The sequence below is a fragment of the Hordeum vulgare genome, chromosome 1H (assembly GCF_904849725.1).
Source record: "Hordeum vulgare subsp. vulgare chromosome 1H, MorexV3_pseudomolecules_assembly, whole genome shotgun sequence".
Classification (NCBI taxonomy): domain Eukaryota; kingdom Viridiplantae; phylum Streptophyta; class Magnoliopsida; order Poales; family Poaceae; genus Hordeum; species Hordeum vulgare.
Window position 1 is genome coordinate 399,524,734 of NC_058518.1, and position 16,565 is coordinate 399,541,298.

Sequence of the window (16,565 nt, forward strand, 5' to 3'; positions counted from 1 at the left end):
AGGAATGAAGAAAACCATTTTCTTAATACTTTTGGCATTTTAAATAAATGCAAAAGACTACTGGTTTCAAGTTTTAAAGTTGAATTCAAAAATATATAGTTTCCAAAAATGCTGAAAACTTTATGGGTGATTGGAAATATTCCAACTAACACCCCAACATTTTTCAAACTATTTATAGTTTGCTTGTGAAGCCAAAATAAATGGAAAGCAATGTCAATAATTAAAACAGAAACCAAATAGAGAAAATGGGGGAAAAAACCTACCTGCCGCCTGAGGAGGCCGAGCCCATCAGGGGCAGGGTCGTCTTCTTCCTGTGCCTTCTTGTAGAGGAGAGATCGACCACGGCGGCTCCTCCACCTCCTGCTTCGCCGTGGTGACCTCCGGTGCCCCCGAGGACAGTGCGACAACAGGGTTATCCTCCCCAAGCGCGTCTCTATCCGTTCCCGTGCTCCATTTCCCCCTCCTCTCGGGTTCTCTCCTCCCACCTCCTGCCGCCATTGCCAAGAGCTCGAGCTCGAGCTGCCGTGCCCCTAGCCGCAGGAACTTCCTCCCGAGTAGTCCAGTAGCTCCGCCTTGACGAGCTGGTTCTTCCTGCAAAAGCCGAAGCCTCCCCGAGCCCTGCAACGCCCCCAGCGCCATCGTCTTCAACCTTCGGCCACCAGCAAATCGACGGTGGATAGCCGGCTACAGCCCTTCCCCGAGCAGTCTGAGCCTAGCTTCACCTCCACCATGAGCTTGCGATCATTTCCCCTCTTCTTCCCCTCGGATTCGTGCCCCCTACCCACTGGACCGACGAACCCGAGCTCCGGCAGCCGCCTCGGCTCGTCGCCGGCATGCTCCGGCCACCCATAGCCCTCCCTGAGGCAAGTGCTGGATGAGGCCGAGCCTGGGGATCATCCCAGTGCTCTCGGCCACAGTTTCCGAGCACCAAAACACGAGTTAGCGCGTCTCCGGCGAAGTTCCGCCGCGGATCTGGTCGCCGCCGGTCAGTATCCGGCGGGGAACGACGTGGCCACCCTAACCCCGGTAGTTTAGCACTAAGCAGCCACTCACAGTGGGCCCTAGCAGTGGGTCAAACCCACTTAGGGGCTGGTCAGCGCGGGATTAGCTCCTGAGACGCTGACCAGTGGGTCCCCCCTGTCAGGTTTGACCTGACCAGGTCAGTTGACCTGCTGACGCATTGCTGATGTAGTTATGACGCAATAAATGGATTTCTGATTTAAAAGAATTCCAGAGAAATGCCAAAACTTCTAAAAATCATAGAAATTAATCTGTAACTCCAATGAAAATAATTTATATATGAAAAAGTATCAGAAAAATCCAAGGAATATGAATATGTCATTTTCAAACATGTTTGAAAATGTTACTGGACCCAAACGTATAGAATAATGAATAAGTTAAATGTTATAATTACTTTGGAGATGGAATTTGGAAATCATTTGAATTCCACTTCAAATGATATGGTCAAACATTGTTCAATCACAAACCAGCAACTTAACACGTCATTTCCATGCATGTAAAATAACAAGTAGATCTGAGCATCAGGTTGAATCAATTAAAATGGTATTCGAGAATACCTCGTTTGAAGTGATATTTGAGTTTAATTCAAATCAACTTCAAACCTAATAAATGTTAGCCATAATAGTATACCACCTTGCATCCTCATGCCATGCTCATGCATCATCTTGTTGCACATGATTGTTATTGATTGTTGTCATTCCTTTCGGTAGGCTCCGCTCCTATGGATTCCACCGAATATCCGACTGACGGATATTGTCCCTCCTCTAAGCAACAAGGCAAGCAACCATTTTGATCATCCCGATAAATCCCATGTTCTCGCTCCTGCACTTACTTATTGCATTAGGATCAAATTCTCAAATGCTTTTGCCACGTTAGTTGAACCCATTTCCTTTGCATGACCTGTCTTTGTCACAGTAAATAGCTGAACCTTGCAACCTAGCATACCTGGTAGATGCTTGAGCCATGATGTGCCTTATCCTGCTATGCATGCTATGCTTAGAGTTGTGTATGGTCTGTCATCTGGGAGATGAACAGAATTGTGAGAATGCGTTCAGTAAGTAAAGGTTGTGTGTTGAACCTGATTTGGTAAAGGTACCGGTGAAAGGCTGTGTAGGAGTACATGGCGGGTTGTTTCATTGGAACCGTCCTTAGGAACTGAGTTCCGTGTATGTAACCCAAGACTAGATACTACCACACGTCGGGATACTTAATTGACCCTCTCGACTTATTAACCGCTTAGTACTCGGTCCAGGAGTTGCAAGTAGTTTCTGGTGTTTATAGTCATGCTGGAGGCCGTGCATAGTGCTGACCTGAGAGGTGGGCTATGATGCGGTAGGCAGTGGCACGGTGTACCAAGTGGCACCCGGATGGTGGGCTTGGGAACCCTGCGCACATCGTTTGGGGCCGTGGCGGAAACCTCGGCCGGACTTCCGTGCGGGTTACCCTCAGATAGGCGATAAACCTGGACTAAGTATTATCGTGGTTAACGGTCGTGGCCGACTCCCTCGCTGGGCTTCCGCTTGAAGGTTGCCGAGGTGCATGACGTGCACATGGCGATAAGTGGCGAGAGCGTGTGTGACGAAGTACACCCCTGCAGGGTTATGATCTATTCGAATAGCCGCGTCCGCGAATATGGACTACTTGGAGACATATGTTGTTCATAGATAACTACAATGGCTACTCATAAAATTGTCAAGATAAGCGTGTGTGTCGTGGACGGCATTTCCGTATGGAGACGGAATGATTCCACGATAGAGTATTGTTGTGGTGTTAGTGGACTCGTAAGCGAGAAATCAAGTTGTCAAAAATTGTTTTAAAATGCAAGTTGTCTAGCCACGAGTCAAATGCTGGCTTTCCGCATGAAACCCCACAATTCCTTATTGATACATTGCATGAGTAGATAGTTATCCTAAAGTCTTGCTGAGTACCTTCGACTCATGTTTGTTTAATAATTGTTGCAGAGGTTGTTAACGAACCTAATGGAGGGTTCTTCCTAGACATCGACGACGACGAGTAGCTGGTGTCCCAGCTACGATCTGGCCCTAGGTTGGGTCTGTAGTATAGTCAGGCCATGTGCCTTCTAGTTCCACTTGTCTATACTCAGACAGTTTAAACACTTCCGCTGGCTTGTAACTGAATGACTGTTATGATGGGTCGTGAGACCCCTACTGTGTAATATTATATGTGTGGCTCTTCTGAGCCTCTTAAATAAAGCTTGTATGTTTATGGTTATGTTGTGATGCCATCGATGTATCTATACATATCGGTATGCCATGCGTACGTGTGTCGTACTTGATATGTATGGGGTTAGAATACCTAGCCGTAAACTTTAGTAGCATTCCTTACAAGGAAATGCCCCTTTGTGATCCAACAAGCCATGGTAGCTCGCTACTGCTCCAGACACATTGGTTGACCGGCGTGTGTCCTTCTTAGCTGCTGTGTCTGTCTCCTTTAGGGAAATGTCACCGATGTAATGGAGTCCTTGTAGCTTGCTACGACTCGTCTACATTCACTGGTGACCGAAACCTGCTTTGCTGGGTCATGTATGCCTGTCCCTGTGCGGAACTGCCACTTTGGTTTATGACTAGACATGTCGATCCGGGTTCTTTGTCATTGGATTGCTAGCGACACAATTGCATACGCGAGTCAAAAGGCGCAAACGGTCCCGGCTAAGGTAAGGCTGCAGCCGTGGGGTTACCCGTGCGTGAGACCGCAAAGAGATGCGATGTGTTATAGGCTGGATTCCTATGGCTTAGGATCGGCGTCCCGACAACCAGGGAGAAAACAACGGTGCTTCTGACCATGGTTGCAAGGATTGTTTACCTTATGCATAGTTCGTTAATGCAGTTGTCCGTTGCGTTGAGTTTACACTTTGGGTGGGGCTCGCAACTTAATACCGGCGAGATGTTCTGGATAGATATCTCAAGGTGGATGATTAGTAAGTAGATGATGATGAATAAGAGGTCTACTTGTCTTGGTGTACTGCCCATTACTATTGAACCTCTAACTATCAAGTAGCATAATCAGCATTGCGGTGCGATCATAATTCTGCCAATTGCCCAACTGTGATTTGTTTACCCAAGCATAGTTGTTTATCGTCTTTTGGGAGAGAGACATCACTAGTGAACATCATGTGACTCCGGTCCATATCACCATCATTGTTTACACCTCCACCATTTACTGCTTTCATTCACTTTTCCGCTGCAATCACTATTACTTTCCCGCTTGTGTTTTGATCCTTTGCAAACTACAAGGCCGGAGAGATTGACAACGTCTCTGTACTCGTTGGGAGCAAAGTTATTTGTTGTGTGTGTAGGTCCACGTCTTCTGCTAGCGCCAGGGTGGAAGACACCTACTTGTTGAGCCTAGGAGCCCTCTTTGTTCGATAAACCTTACAGTCTCCGTGTAAGGGAAATCTGTTGCTAACTACATCTCCACCTTCCACTTGGGGTAACCAACGAGGGGCGAGAAGTATATCCATCAACTCGTCATCAACCCACTGTATGTTATTTTTCCATGAGAGATGCCATTAGGGAAAGCTATGGCCCCCGGGTCTATTCACAAAATATTAATAAAAACTTCATTACCTTGTTGTTATTTACTTGTTTTTATTTTATCTTACCATCTACAATTATCTATACACCTCACTTGCTTGCAAATAACAAGACAAGAGGATTGACAATCCTCTTGCCCGCGTTGGGTGCAAGTTGTTTGTTCTTTTGTGTGCATTCTGTAAAAACGGTTATGGTTGATATTCATATTGGTTCGATAAACTTGGTTTCATAACTGAGGGAAATACTTACCCATTTTGTGTTGTGTTAACCCGTTCCTCTTCACGGAAAACCCGGCGAGGAGCACAAGTATCAAGCATCATCACAAACAATGGGTCTAACTTTGACTTAGATGAATTCCGTGAATTTCGTTCTACCCAAGGCACACAGGTCGATTATGCCTCCATGGCTCACTCGCAGTCGAATGGTCAAGCACAGCGGGCGAATGGGATGATCCCATAAGGACTAAAACCATGTCTCATGAGAGATATGAAGTATGTTGTAGGAGCCTGGGTCGAAGAACTTCCATCGGTACTATGGGGTTTGTGAACGACCCCGAATCGGTCCACTAGTCGCACCCCTTTCTTCTTGGAGTACAAATGTGAAGCCGTCTTACCGAGTGACTTCTTGCACAATCCCCCCCCCTCCGAGTGGAATTTTACTCTAAAGCCGAAGCTGAAGAAGCACGACAATACAACCTTGATCTCCTGGATGAGGAAAGGGAGCTAGCCATCAGTAGGTCAACACTCTATTAGCATGATTTGAGGCGCTACCACGACAGACAGGTCAGAGGACACACCTTCCAGGATGGTGATCTCGTCCTCTGACTGGATAAGAAAAAACTCACAAGATCACGCCTCCATGGAATGGGCCTTTCGCAATCTCCAAAATTCTTAACAATGGAGCCTATCGGCTCAACAACTTCGAGAAAGACATGGAAGAGCCACGAGCTTGGAACGCGGACCTGCAGTGTAAGTTCACTTATAACAAAACCCTTTTTCATTTATTTAATGAGTTTCAAAGTGATTTTGATGAATAAAAAGTCCACCTTTATTGTACTTTGTCAAAAATTGTCAAAAGTTCAGTTTTTTTCACTCCGCTGATTTCCATAACATACTTCGCATTGTCCCGAGTGGGTGAATAACTTAGCCACAAACCCGAGTTCACCTAAGTTAAAAAATCATGATTGGAAGATTTCCACAATCGGGGGCTTAGCCGTGACCTTGCTGTCATCTAAGGTATAAGGTTCTGAGTGAGGAAGATTTCCTGACTCGGGGGCTCTGCTCCAAAACTGACTTTGCCTGAGCTCTAAACATTCTAAGTGTAGGAAGATTTCTTCACTCGGGAATCTTAGCTACGAACCTCACTTTTCCTAAGTTAAAATATCCTGAGTGTGGAAGATTTCCACACTCAGGGGCCTTGCTACGACCTTGTTGTCATCTAAGCTATCACGTTCCAAGCGAGGAAGATTTCCTCACTCGGGGGCTCCATTGCGAACCTGAGGTCTAAACGTTTTGAGTGTAAGAAGATTTGTTCACTCGAGAGCCTTAGTTGTGAACCTGACTTCATCTAAGTTAAAAAAAAATCCTAGGTGTGGAAGATTTCCACACTCGGGGGCTTAGCTGCGACCTTGTTGTCGTCTAAGCTATAAGTTCCAAGTGAGGAAGATTTCCTCACTCGGGGGCTCCACTACGAACCTGACTTCGCATGAGCTCTAAAGGTTCCGAGTGTAAGAATATTTCTTCACTCGAGAACCTTAGCTGCGAACCTGACTTCGTCTAAGTTTAAAAATCTTGGGAGTGGAAGATTTCCACACTCGGGGGCTTAGGTGTGACCTTGTTGTCATCTAAGATATAATGCTCCAAGTGAGGAAGATTTCTTCAGCCGGGGACTCCATTGTAAATCTGACTTTGCCCGAGCTCTAAATGTTCCGAGTGTAAGAAGATATCGTCACTTAGAAACCTTAGATGCGAACCTAACTTTGGCTAAGTTAAAAAAATCTTGAGTGTGGAAGATTTCCATACTTTGGGGCTTAGCTGCGACCTTGATATCGTCTAAGCAATAACGTCCCGAGCGAGTTAGACTTCCTCACTCTGGGGCTCCACTATGAACCTAACTTCGCATGGGCTCTAAACATTCGGAGTGTAAGAAGATTTCTTCACTCAAGAACCTTAGCTATGAACCTGACTTCGTCTAAGTAATAAAATCCTGAGTGTGGAAGATTTCCACACTCGGGGGCCTAGCCGCGATCCCGTAGTCGTCTAAGCAAAAAAAGAACATGTGAGCGAGAAAGACTTCCTTGATAGGAGACATTGTCGTGAACCTGAAGTTGCCCAAGTCCTAATCGACCTGAGTGCGAACATAACTCGCACTCAAGGACTTAGCCGCGGTCCAACGGTCACCTAAGTTACTTGATACTCTGAATGAGGTCTCACCTTCACCAAGGGACGTGGCCTAACTGGTTCACGGGATGAGTGGAAGACATTGAAAAAGCCGAATGAAAATGAAGCAAGCAAATTGCATATTGTTCAAAGCTAAAGTTCAAATACCAGGAGCCCTAGGCTCACTTAAGTTCACCGGTTACATTAACAACTCAGCATCCTAGGCGAATCAAATATGAAGTTTTTCCCGAGGATCACTCGGATGATTGGGGAGCTGTTGTTTCGACGAAGGTGTCGAGGTCGATGCCGTCTGCAATTCGAGTGGTAGCCTCGAGAAACGTCTCCATGAAGTCTTCAAACTTGGAATGCTTCATGTTAGCGACCTTGAGCGAATTCAATTTCTTCTCCTCCATGCCCTTGCAATGGATTCAGACGACGGAAAGGGCGATGTCGGCCCCACAATCCCACACGAGATGACGACTTATTTCATGCCTGCACTCGGCTCGGAACATCCTTCAATCGGTCCATGTGGACTCCAAGTCATTCGGAAGCTCCTCGTTAGGGATGATCTCTTGGTCAATCTTCATGGCGGCCCATCGGTGATGAATAAGCTAGCCAAGCACAAACTCGATGTGTTCCTCCAATCGGGGAGCAACAAGGGCCAAGCCGTCCTTGAGGAGTTTCCGAGATGGATCCAACTATTTCTCAACCCTCTCGGTCTCAAACTCGATGTCGATGTAGAATTCTGAAAAAGAAAGAGTGAATAAAATCAGTAATGAACAAGATGCCAAAGTAGTGCAGAAATCACTCGGGTAGATGGTTTACCTGTGACCTTCTCACTCATCTCGTTGCCGAACTCCTCAACATATTGCTCTAGCTCGAGTTCCTTGGAAGAAATCAGCTTGTACTTGGATTCCCACTCAGCGTAGTGCTTTTTCAATTCAGCAAGGTCCTCCACAATCTTCTCCGCTGCAACCTTCAAGGTCTTGTTCTCCTCCTCAAGCTTCCCGACTAACTTCAGCTTGTCCTTGGCCCCCTTGGTATTGGAATTGGCCTCCTTCCATGCAAATGACAACTCCGTGTCCTTCTAATCGAGGTCCTCCTTCATGGCATCTAATGAAACAGAAGTCCTAATCATGTGAACAAGTTGAAGGTTTTCACTACGAACAACCAACGAGGCAAGTTCAGTCGAATTGGGAGAAAAAACGGGATCCAAGGGGCAGTCACATGAGATGTGCTTACCTCCGAGTGAGTCCGTCTCCTACTCCAAACGCATGCTCTTGGCCTTATCGGCCTACAGGCTGATCCTCAAGTCTCACATCTCCTTCTCCACGGAGTTCTACCAAGCTCCGAGCTTGCAGACACTATGCCAACGAGAAACAAAGAGATACAAACAATGTGAGTCGGATATGAAGAAAGAAATTATTCGGTCAGTTGAGTGAAACAAAAATAAATAACTCTAAGACTCCCATCGACTGCAATAGTCGACGGAAGTCTCGTGGACTACACCTAGTGGGTGTGCTCAGTGTGCCCTCACTGGAAGGGTAGATGGTCAAGATGCATGTGCCATGCCGGCTACTTAGGCAAGGTACGCATGCAGCATTTCCACAAGCTCGGGAACAGGTTCTACACCACGGCGGTCAATGTCGAGAAGCTTTGGTCCATGCACCATCACCGCATCCTCTTCGAAAAGTACCACTCTGGCTACTTCGGCAAGGGTTCTATGAGATACTTCTGCAAGCTTAGCAACATGTTCGACACCCCGACGGTCAACATCGAGCATATAAAGACTCTAAGACTCCCGCTAACTGCCACAATCAACGGTAGTGTCGAGTACTACACATAGTGGGTGCGCTCAGCACACCCCCACTTGAACTCGAGAACAACCACTGGGTGTGCCCCGTGCAAACCCAACGAGGACCAAAAATAAAAAGCAAGCTACACTACATGCAAGTCATACTTCCCGAATGGAGTTGGTACTTACAAGGGTACTTACTCGGATGTTCTTCTTCAAAGCCTCGCTGATATCGTATGCCTCCTTCAATCGGTCGTTCATCAACTCCACTTGGATCAGGGCTTTCTTGCTCGCGCTCACCTGATCCTCTAGGACATAGTGCGGCATGAAGAGGCTGGTAGAAGCAGAGACCGATAAAGGGGCCAACAAACCAGCTGCGAGTGCCGTTCCGGCCCTCGGAGTATCTCCCTGATCAATGATCGGGGCTGGAGTCTTATCTAGAGAGTCCCTGATCACTCGGGAAGGGGAGGCGTTCCAAATCACAATGTCCTTGTCGGCTAGAGGGTTCTGTGGGTCGGCCTTGTCGTCGCCGTCCAGCTCGATTACCTCAAGCAGTCCTGCAAAAGGTCAAGATCAACGAATTAAAGTGGAATGTCACTCGGACAAAGCCATTGAAGAAACATTATGGTCAAGTGAAATCAAGCCAAGTGCGAAGGTTACCTTTGGAAGATGTGACATCAGCTTCTGCTTGGCCCTTCTTCGGAGCCTTGGGGTCGAGTGAGGTGGTCGAAGTGTCACCACCACGACAAAAACTCATTCAGAAAGGACTTAGTCGGACATTAGTGCAAATTCAATACTCAAAAATAAAAGAGCAAATGAAAAGGATGCTTACGTTGACGCCACACAGATTCACCTTGATCCGCGGAAAACCTGCCTTCCGAGGCTTGGATGACGGGATCTTGGGATGCTTGGACGCCTTCTCGGATAACTCGGCAACTCTCCAACGTATCTACTTTTCCAAACTCTTTTGCCCTTGTTTTGGACTCTAATTTGCATGATTTGAATTGAACTAACTCGGACTGACGTTGTTTTCAGCAGAATTGCCTTGGAGTTATTTTTGTGCAGAAATAAAAGTTCTCAGATTGACCTGAAAATTTATGGAGAACGTTTTTGGAATTAATAAAAAATATTGGCGAAAGAATCAACCGGAGAGGGGCCACCACCTGGCCACAAGCCTGCACGGCACCCCCCTATGGCGCGTCCCCTGGCTTGTGGGGCCCCTGTGGCTCCGCCGACCTCGTTTCCACTTCTATATATTCCTATCCTAGGAGAAAAAAAATCAGAGAGAAGAGTTCATCGCGTTTTACGATACGGAGCCGCCGCCACCTCTTGTTCTTCCTCGGGAGGGCAGATCTGGAGTCTGTTTGGGCTCCGGAGAGGGAAATCGACGCCGTTGTCATCACCAACCATCCTTTATCACGAATTTCATGATGCTCTTCGTCGTTTGTGAGTAATTCCATTGTAGGCTTGCTGGAAGGTGATGGGTTGGATGAGATCTATCATGTAATCGAGTTAGTTTTGTTAGGGTTTGATCCCTAGTATCCATTATGTTCTGAGATTGATGTTGCTATGACTTTGCTATGCTTAATGCTTGTCACTAGGGCCTGGGTGCCATGATTTCAGATATGAACCTATTATGTTTTCATGAATGTATATGTGTTCTTGATCCTGTATTGCAAGTTATAGACACCTATTACGAGTTATGATCCGCATCCCCCAGGGTGACAATAACTGGGATTCTTTCCGACGATTACTTGGTCCGGTTCTCTATTAAAAGGAGGCCTTAATATCCCTTAGTTTCCATTAGGACCCTGCTGCCACGGGAGGGTAGGAAAAAAGATGTCATGCAAGTTCTTTTCCATAAGCACGTATGACTATATATGGAATACATGCCTACATTACATTGATGAATTAGAACTAGTTCTGTATCACCCTATGTTATGACTGTTGCATGATGAATGCCATCCGACATAATTATCCATCATTTATCCATTTCCTACGAGCTTACCACATATTGGACTTTGCTAAGTTACTTTTCCATTGCTATTGTTACAATCACTACGAAACTGCTACTGTCACGTTTGTTACCGTTGCCGTTACTTCTATATTACTTTGCTACTAAATACTTTGCTGCAGATATTAAGTTTTTCAGGTGTGGTTGAATTTACAACTCAGCTGCTAATACTCGAGAATATTCTTTGGCTCCCCTTGAGTCGAATCAATAAATTTGGGTTGAATAATCTACCCTCGAAAACTGTTGCGATCCCCTATACTTGTGGGTTATCAAGACCTTTTTTCTGGCGCCGTTGCCGGGGAGCATAACTTTATTCTCTGAGTCACTTGGAATTTATATGTGTTGATCACAATGAAGAATCTGAAAGACGCTAAAACCAAGATCTACCCCTCAACTACGAGGGCACGTAAGGAACTTCCATCCAGCTCTGCACTTGATTCACCGTCTGTTATGAGTAAATTTGCGACACCACCACATGCTACTGAATCTTATATGTCACAAGTAACTGATGATGCTACTTATGCTATGCATGATGCTTATGATGATACTTTGCTTGACACTATTGTGCCACTTGGTGAATTTCTTGATGAACAATTGCTAGAGTGAATGCTGAAACTGATGATATTTCTGAATCTGATGAAATTATTGAAATTGAACATCATGATGCACCTACTAGACCTAGCTCTCCTAGATATGAATTTCCTAATATACCCGATGGTTATGTTATGGAAGGAGAAGTATCTAGGGACTTTATTTCTTGTAAGGATATAGATGATCTTAAGAAATTGCTATGCAAGTGGAAGGAAAAAAATCTTTGAATGCTAAAATGCAAATATGATCCAAAGTTTGCTACTTCACCTATCTGTGTTACTGATAAGGATTATGAATTCGCTGTCAATCCTGAGTTAATTACTTTGGTAGAATCTGATCCTTTTCATGGTTATGAATCTGAAACTGTTGTGGCACACCTTAGTAAATTGAATGATATAGCCACCCTATTTACTGATGACGAGTTGATGGATATACTTCTCGCCCCTCGTTGGTTACCCCAATTGGAAGGTAGAGATGTAGTGAGCAGCAAGTTTCCCTTACACAGAGACTATAAGGTTTATCGAACCAGGAGGACTTCGAGGATCAACAAGTAGGTGTCCGCTGCTCTGGCGCTAGCAGAAGACGTGGACCTGCATACACAACAAATAACTTTGCTCCCAACGAGTACACAGAGGTTGTCAATCTCTCCGGCCTTGTAGTTCGCAAAGGACCAAAACACAAGCGGGAATAGTGATAGTGATTGCAACGGAAAAGTAAATGAAAGCAGTAAATGGTGGAGGTGTAAGAAATGGTGGTGATATGGACCTGAGTCACAAGATGTTCACTAGTGATGTCTCTCTCCCATAAGACAATAAACAACTATGCTTGGGTAAACAAATTACAGCTGGGCAATTGATAGAATTATAAACGCAGCACAATGCTAATTATGCTACCTAAAAGTTAGAGGCTCAATAATAATGGGCGGTACGCCAAGACAAGTAGACCGTTTATTCATCAGCATCTACTTACTAATCATCCACCTTGAGATATCTATCCAGAACATCTCACTGGTATTAAGTTGCGAGCCCCACCTAAAGTGTAAACTCAAAGCAACAGACAACTGCATTAACGAACTATGCATAAGGTAAACAAACCTGGCAACCATGGTCACAAGCACCATTGTTTTCTCCCTGGTGGCAACAACACATCCCCTAGTATCATGTTTGTGTCACTCAAGCTAGACATCAGGGGGCATGAACCCACAATCATGCATAACGCTCCCTCTTGGAGTTACAATCTACTACTCGGCCAAAGCAATAAAGAGAAACGGAGAACATGCATGAATCACTAAATAACATAATATAAAAGGATAATCAAATATATAACTCATAACAATCTGAACATAATCTCATATTCCATCGGATCCCAACAAACCAAGCATATCAAATAGCAGGAAAATTACATAGGTGACTTGATCATGTAGGGAAGCTCACAAGGGCTAATCATTGAATCAAAAGATTGAAGAGAAGACATCACATAGCTACTGGTCATGGACTCATGGTCCAAGGAGGACTACTCATGACACGTCCGGTAAGCGTCCATGGTGGTGGAGAAGCTCCCGGAGGTCAATCCTCCCTCCGACAAGGTGCCGGGAAGAGGTTTCCTGACGCTCCCGATCTCTGAAGCGCTGTGGCGGCGAAATGATGGAGAAATTTGCGATTCTGGATATGATGGAAGGGTTTCTGATTGGAGGGGTAAATATAGGCCAAAGGAGGGCGTCAGAGGACGTGGGGCCCACCTAGGCGGCCTGTTCGCGCGGCCAGGGGCCACACTGTGCAGGGTGGCCGCCTGGGCAGCCCCTGGCTCTCCTCTGGCCCATCTTCGGTGATCTGGAAGCTTCTGTTACGCTGATTTTTATATATTTTTCTCGGGATTTGGGGGGGGCTCTAGAAATTTGGGTAAAAGCCCGTGCAAAAAAAGACATCAGTAGACATAAACTAGCTTTGGGTGCACTGAGTTAGTAGGTTATTCCAAATATGTGTAAAAAGATATAAAAGTGTAGCAAAACATATAACAATGTCACCCAAAAGATCATGGAGCAAACAAAAATTATAGATACGTTTGGGACGTATCAACATCCCCAAGCTTAATTCCTGCTCGTCCTCGAGTAGGTAAATGATAACACAAATAATTTCTATGGTGGCATGCTAACACACATATAAGAAGTTCAAAGTAAAGCAAGTAAGATATGCAATTCAAGTCAAGACAATAACAAGCAAGAGTCAATATCTAGTATTGAAATTAGCAAAGTAAGAACATAAAGGTGCAAGAGCTCTCGCTGTCCGTGACTCGAATGTCTCCAAATGGTGTTTGCGTTCTAGAAGTGGGAGATGGGTAGAGAGTATTAAATATATATTTTTAATTGATAACTCAATCTACTAAACCTCACACTTAGTCTCCATCGGAATCTTATTTTGACTCATCGCCGGACCACTTGTCAGGCACAAGTCAAAATGAACCTCTCCCTTTCGACTTTGAGCACTCATGCAATGGATGAGCGCAAGCAAGATATGTTGGCACTTAGGATGGCAAAGAGAATAATGATGGGGTAGGAAAACAAAAATGTGTGAAAGGCTCACATCAATGTGGACAACCATAGGCGAGAGAAAGCCAAATGATAGATATGATGTGAGGAGTAGGGATTGCCATGCAACAGATGCACATATGAGCTAAGGTAAGCTCTCCAATGGAACTAGTGGGGGTGCATCCAACTTGCTTTCTTATGAAGACCTAGAACTCATTTGAGTAGGCTCATCATTGGAATATGCAAGCCAAGTTCTACAGTGTAAGGGTCCCCACATAGTTATGCATGAATGATAATCTCTATGTAGTACAAATATAGCAATGGAGTACGACCATGGATCTTTCAAAAAGAATAGTAGTGTTGCCCCCTTCTCTCTTTTTCTTTCTTTTTTTGTGGCCTCTTCGGCTCTTTCTTTTTATCTCCCATTGTCCTCTTTGGGATCTTTTCATTTGTCCTGTTTGGGATCTTTTCATTTGTCCTCTTTGGGATCTTTTCCCCACTTAAGGGCAACACTCTATGTTTTACAAGAATAAAAAGAAGATCATCACACTTTATAAGAAAAACTCAACATAAAGACAAATGAAAACTATCATGATGTATGCAAATGCATGCCTCTGCTAGTGTAGTAGGATATGCAATGATACTAGCGCGTCATGTAGCAATAATAAGGGCAAGTGCCAACTAGCATGCGACTCCTCGATCAAGCAAAAGCATGTATTACATGAAGATCAAGTCATGAGATGGTGGATGTTGCATGGTAGTGTATCTCGGAAAGGCTATGGAAATGCCTTAATAGGTAGGTATGGTGGTTGTTTTGAGGAAAGACATAATGAGGCTTATGATGACAAAGCGTACCATGCCAAGGGTTTGGATGCACCAGCGAAGTTTGCACCAACTCTCAAGATAATAAAGGGCAATGCACAGACCGAAGAGGCTGGAAAAATATGGATGCTGGAAGTGCCTACAATCGAATACTCACATTAGTCCGAAGAACTCATGCACTTATTATAGGTAACTCTCTATCTAGTTAGGAAATTCACAAATAGACAAGTACCCCGAGGAGGAGTGTTTGGGGGTTTGGTTATCCTTGCGCATCCTCGACCCATGGTAACGTGAGGATACTCTTTATATCCCAACCCCTCCAGAGGTTAGCGATCAATCTAGTAGCTAGAGTTCTCAACTAATTTTTAGTTTTTGAGAAACACACGGATTTCCCAAAATACGACACCTATCACTAATAGTCTCAAGCTCTTGGCACCAATAGTCCAAACATTACTCAAATCAATACCTCAAAACTATTGCAAGTTACTACTATACTTAAATAGCAACCTCAATTACCTACTCATGCAAGACACACAACTCAGTGCAACAAGCCAACTCTCTAAACAAGATAATCATGATAACTCCAAAGAGTTCCAATAGAAACCTAAATAAAAGCTCTTAAAAATATATAGCATGAAAACTAAGAGCTAACCATGACAACAACTATGTAAAGATAGAGAACACAAAAAAGATAAGCATGAAAACCTATGTTGTGTTCTAGAGTGGAATGGAGTGTGTTTCTGTCCCAAACAAGGAAGTCTTGGTTCCGACTTGTTATGAACAGCAAGAAAAACTAAAACAACCTAAAAAGTAAAGAGCGGGACGCTCCAAGTATAGCACATAACATATGAAGTGATAAAAATATAGCATGGAGATGGACGAACTGATGATTGCTGATAGAGAAGGGGATGCACGGGGGCATCCCCAAGCTTAAACGCTTGAGTCTCCTTGAATATTTCTTGGGGGTGCATGGGGGCATACCCAAGCTTGAGCGACTGACACTCCTGGATCTTCTTTCATCATCTTCCACCGCATACTTGAAAACTCCCTTCATACGAAACTCATCATAAGCTGATTCGAGTGGTTAGTACCCATGATAAAATAATTCATTATCTACTCGAAATAAATATTTTCATGAAAAGCTACTGTTTTTCATGATTGTCCAAAGGTTTTTGCAAAGGAAAAGCAAGCTTAAGATTTGCAAGATCATGAGAACGCAAAACATGGCAGAATTTGTGAAAAACAGAACAACATGTAGTAAATAATTTTTTCGGGGCACTTCTGCAACTCAAATCAAAAAACTCAGAACATATGCCAGAAATAAAATTATAAAAAGCATTCTGTCAGAACAATTAGATAAAAAAGATCACGTGGTGATTTTTGGTGAATTTTTCTGTCAGGCAGACATAATCTGTTTCTGGACAACATGTTACAATTTTTGAACTTTCTTGCAATCAGAGGCTAAAACTTGGCACAAAGCTTGAAAATAAAGATAAAATGATGTTGCTAAAGTAGTAACAAGCATTAAGACCACTAAAACAGAAAGTAAAAACAAATTGGGTTTCCTCCCAACAAGCGCTTTCTTTTATGCCTTTGAGCTAGGCATGATGCAAATGATCAAGTTGTATCAATTGGACCATCACAAAGATCATCAAAAAGCTCTTCAATAATACAACTATTCTTAAGTGGACTCTCAAAGAGAGGCTTAGTGGCAACACTTCTAGGAACAAAAGCAAAGGTAGTAAGAGCAATTGGAATTTCATTTCTAGTTCTATTTAAGAGAGGTATTTCTTCCAAGGTCTTCACTGTTTCAACACCCCTATCAATAGGTATATTCGTTTTGTGTTGAGGAACATTGGGTACGTGA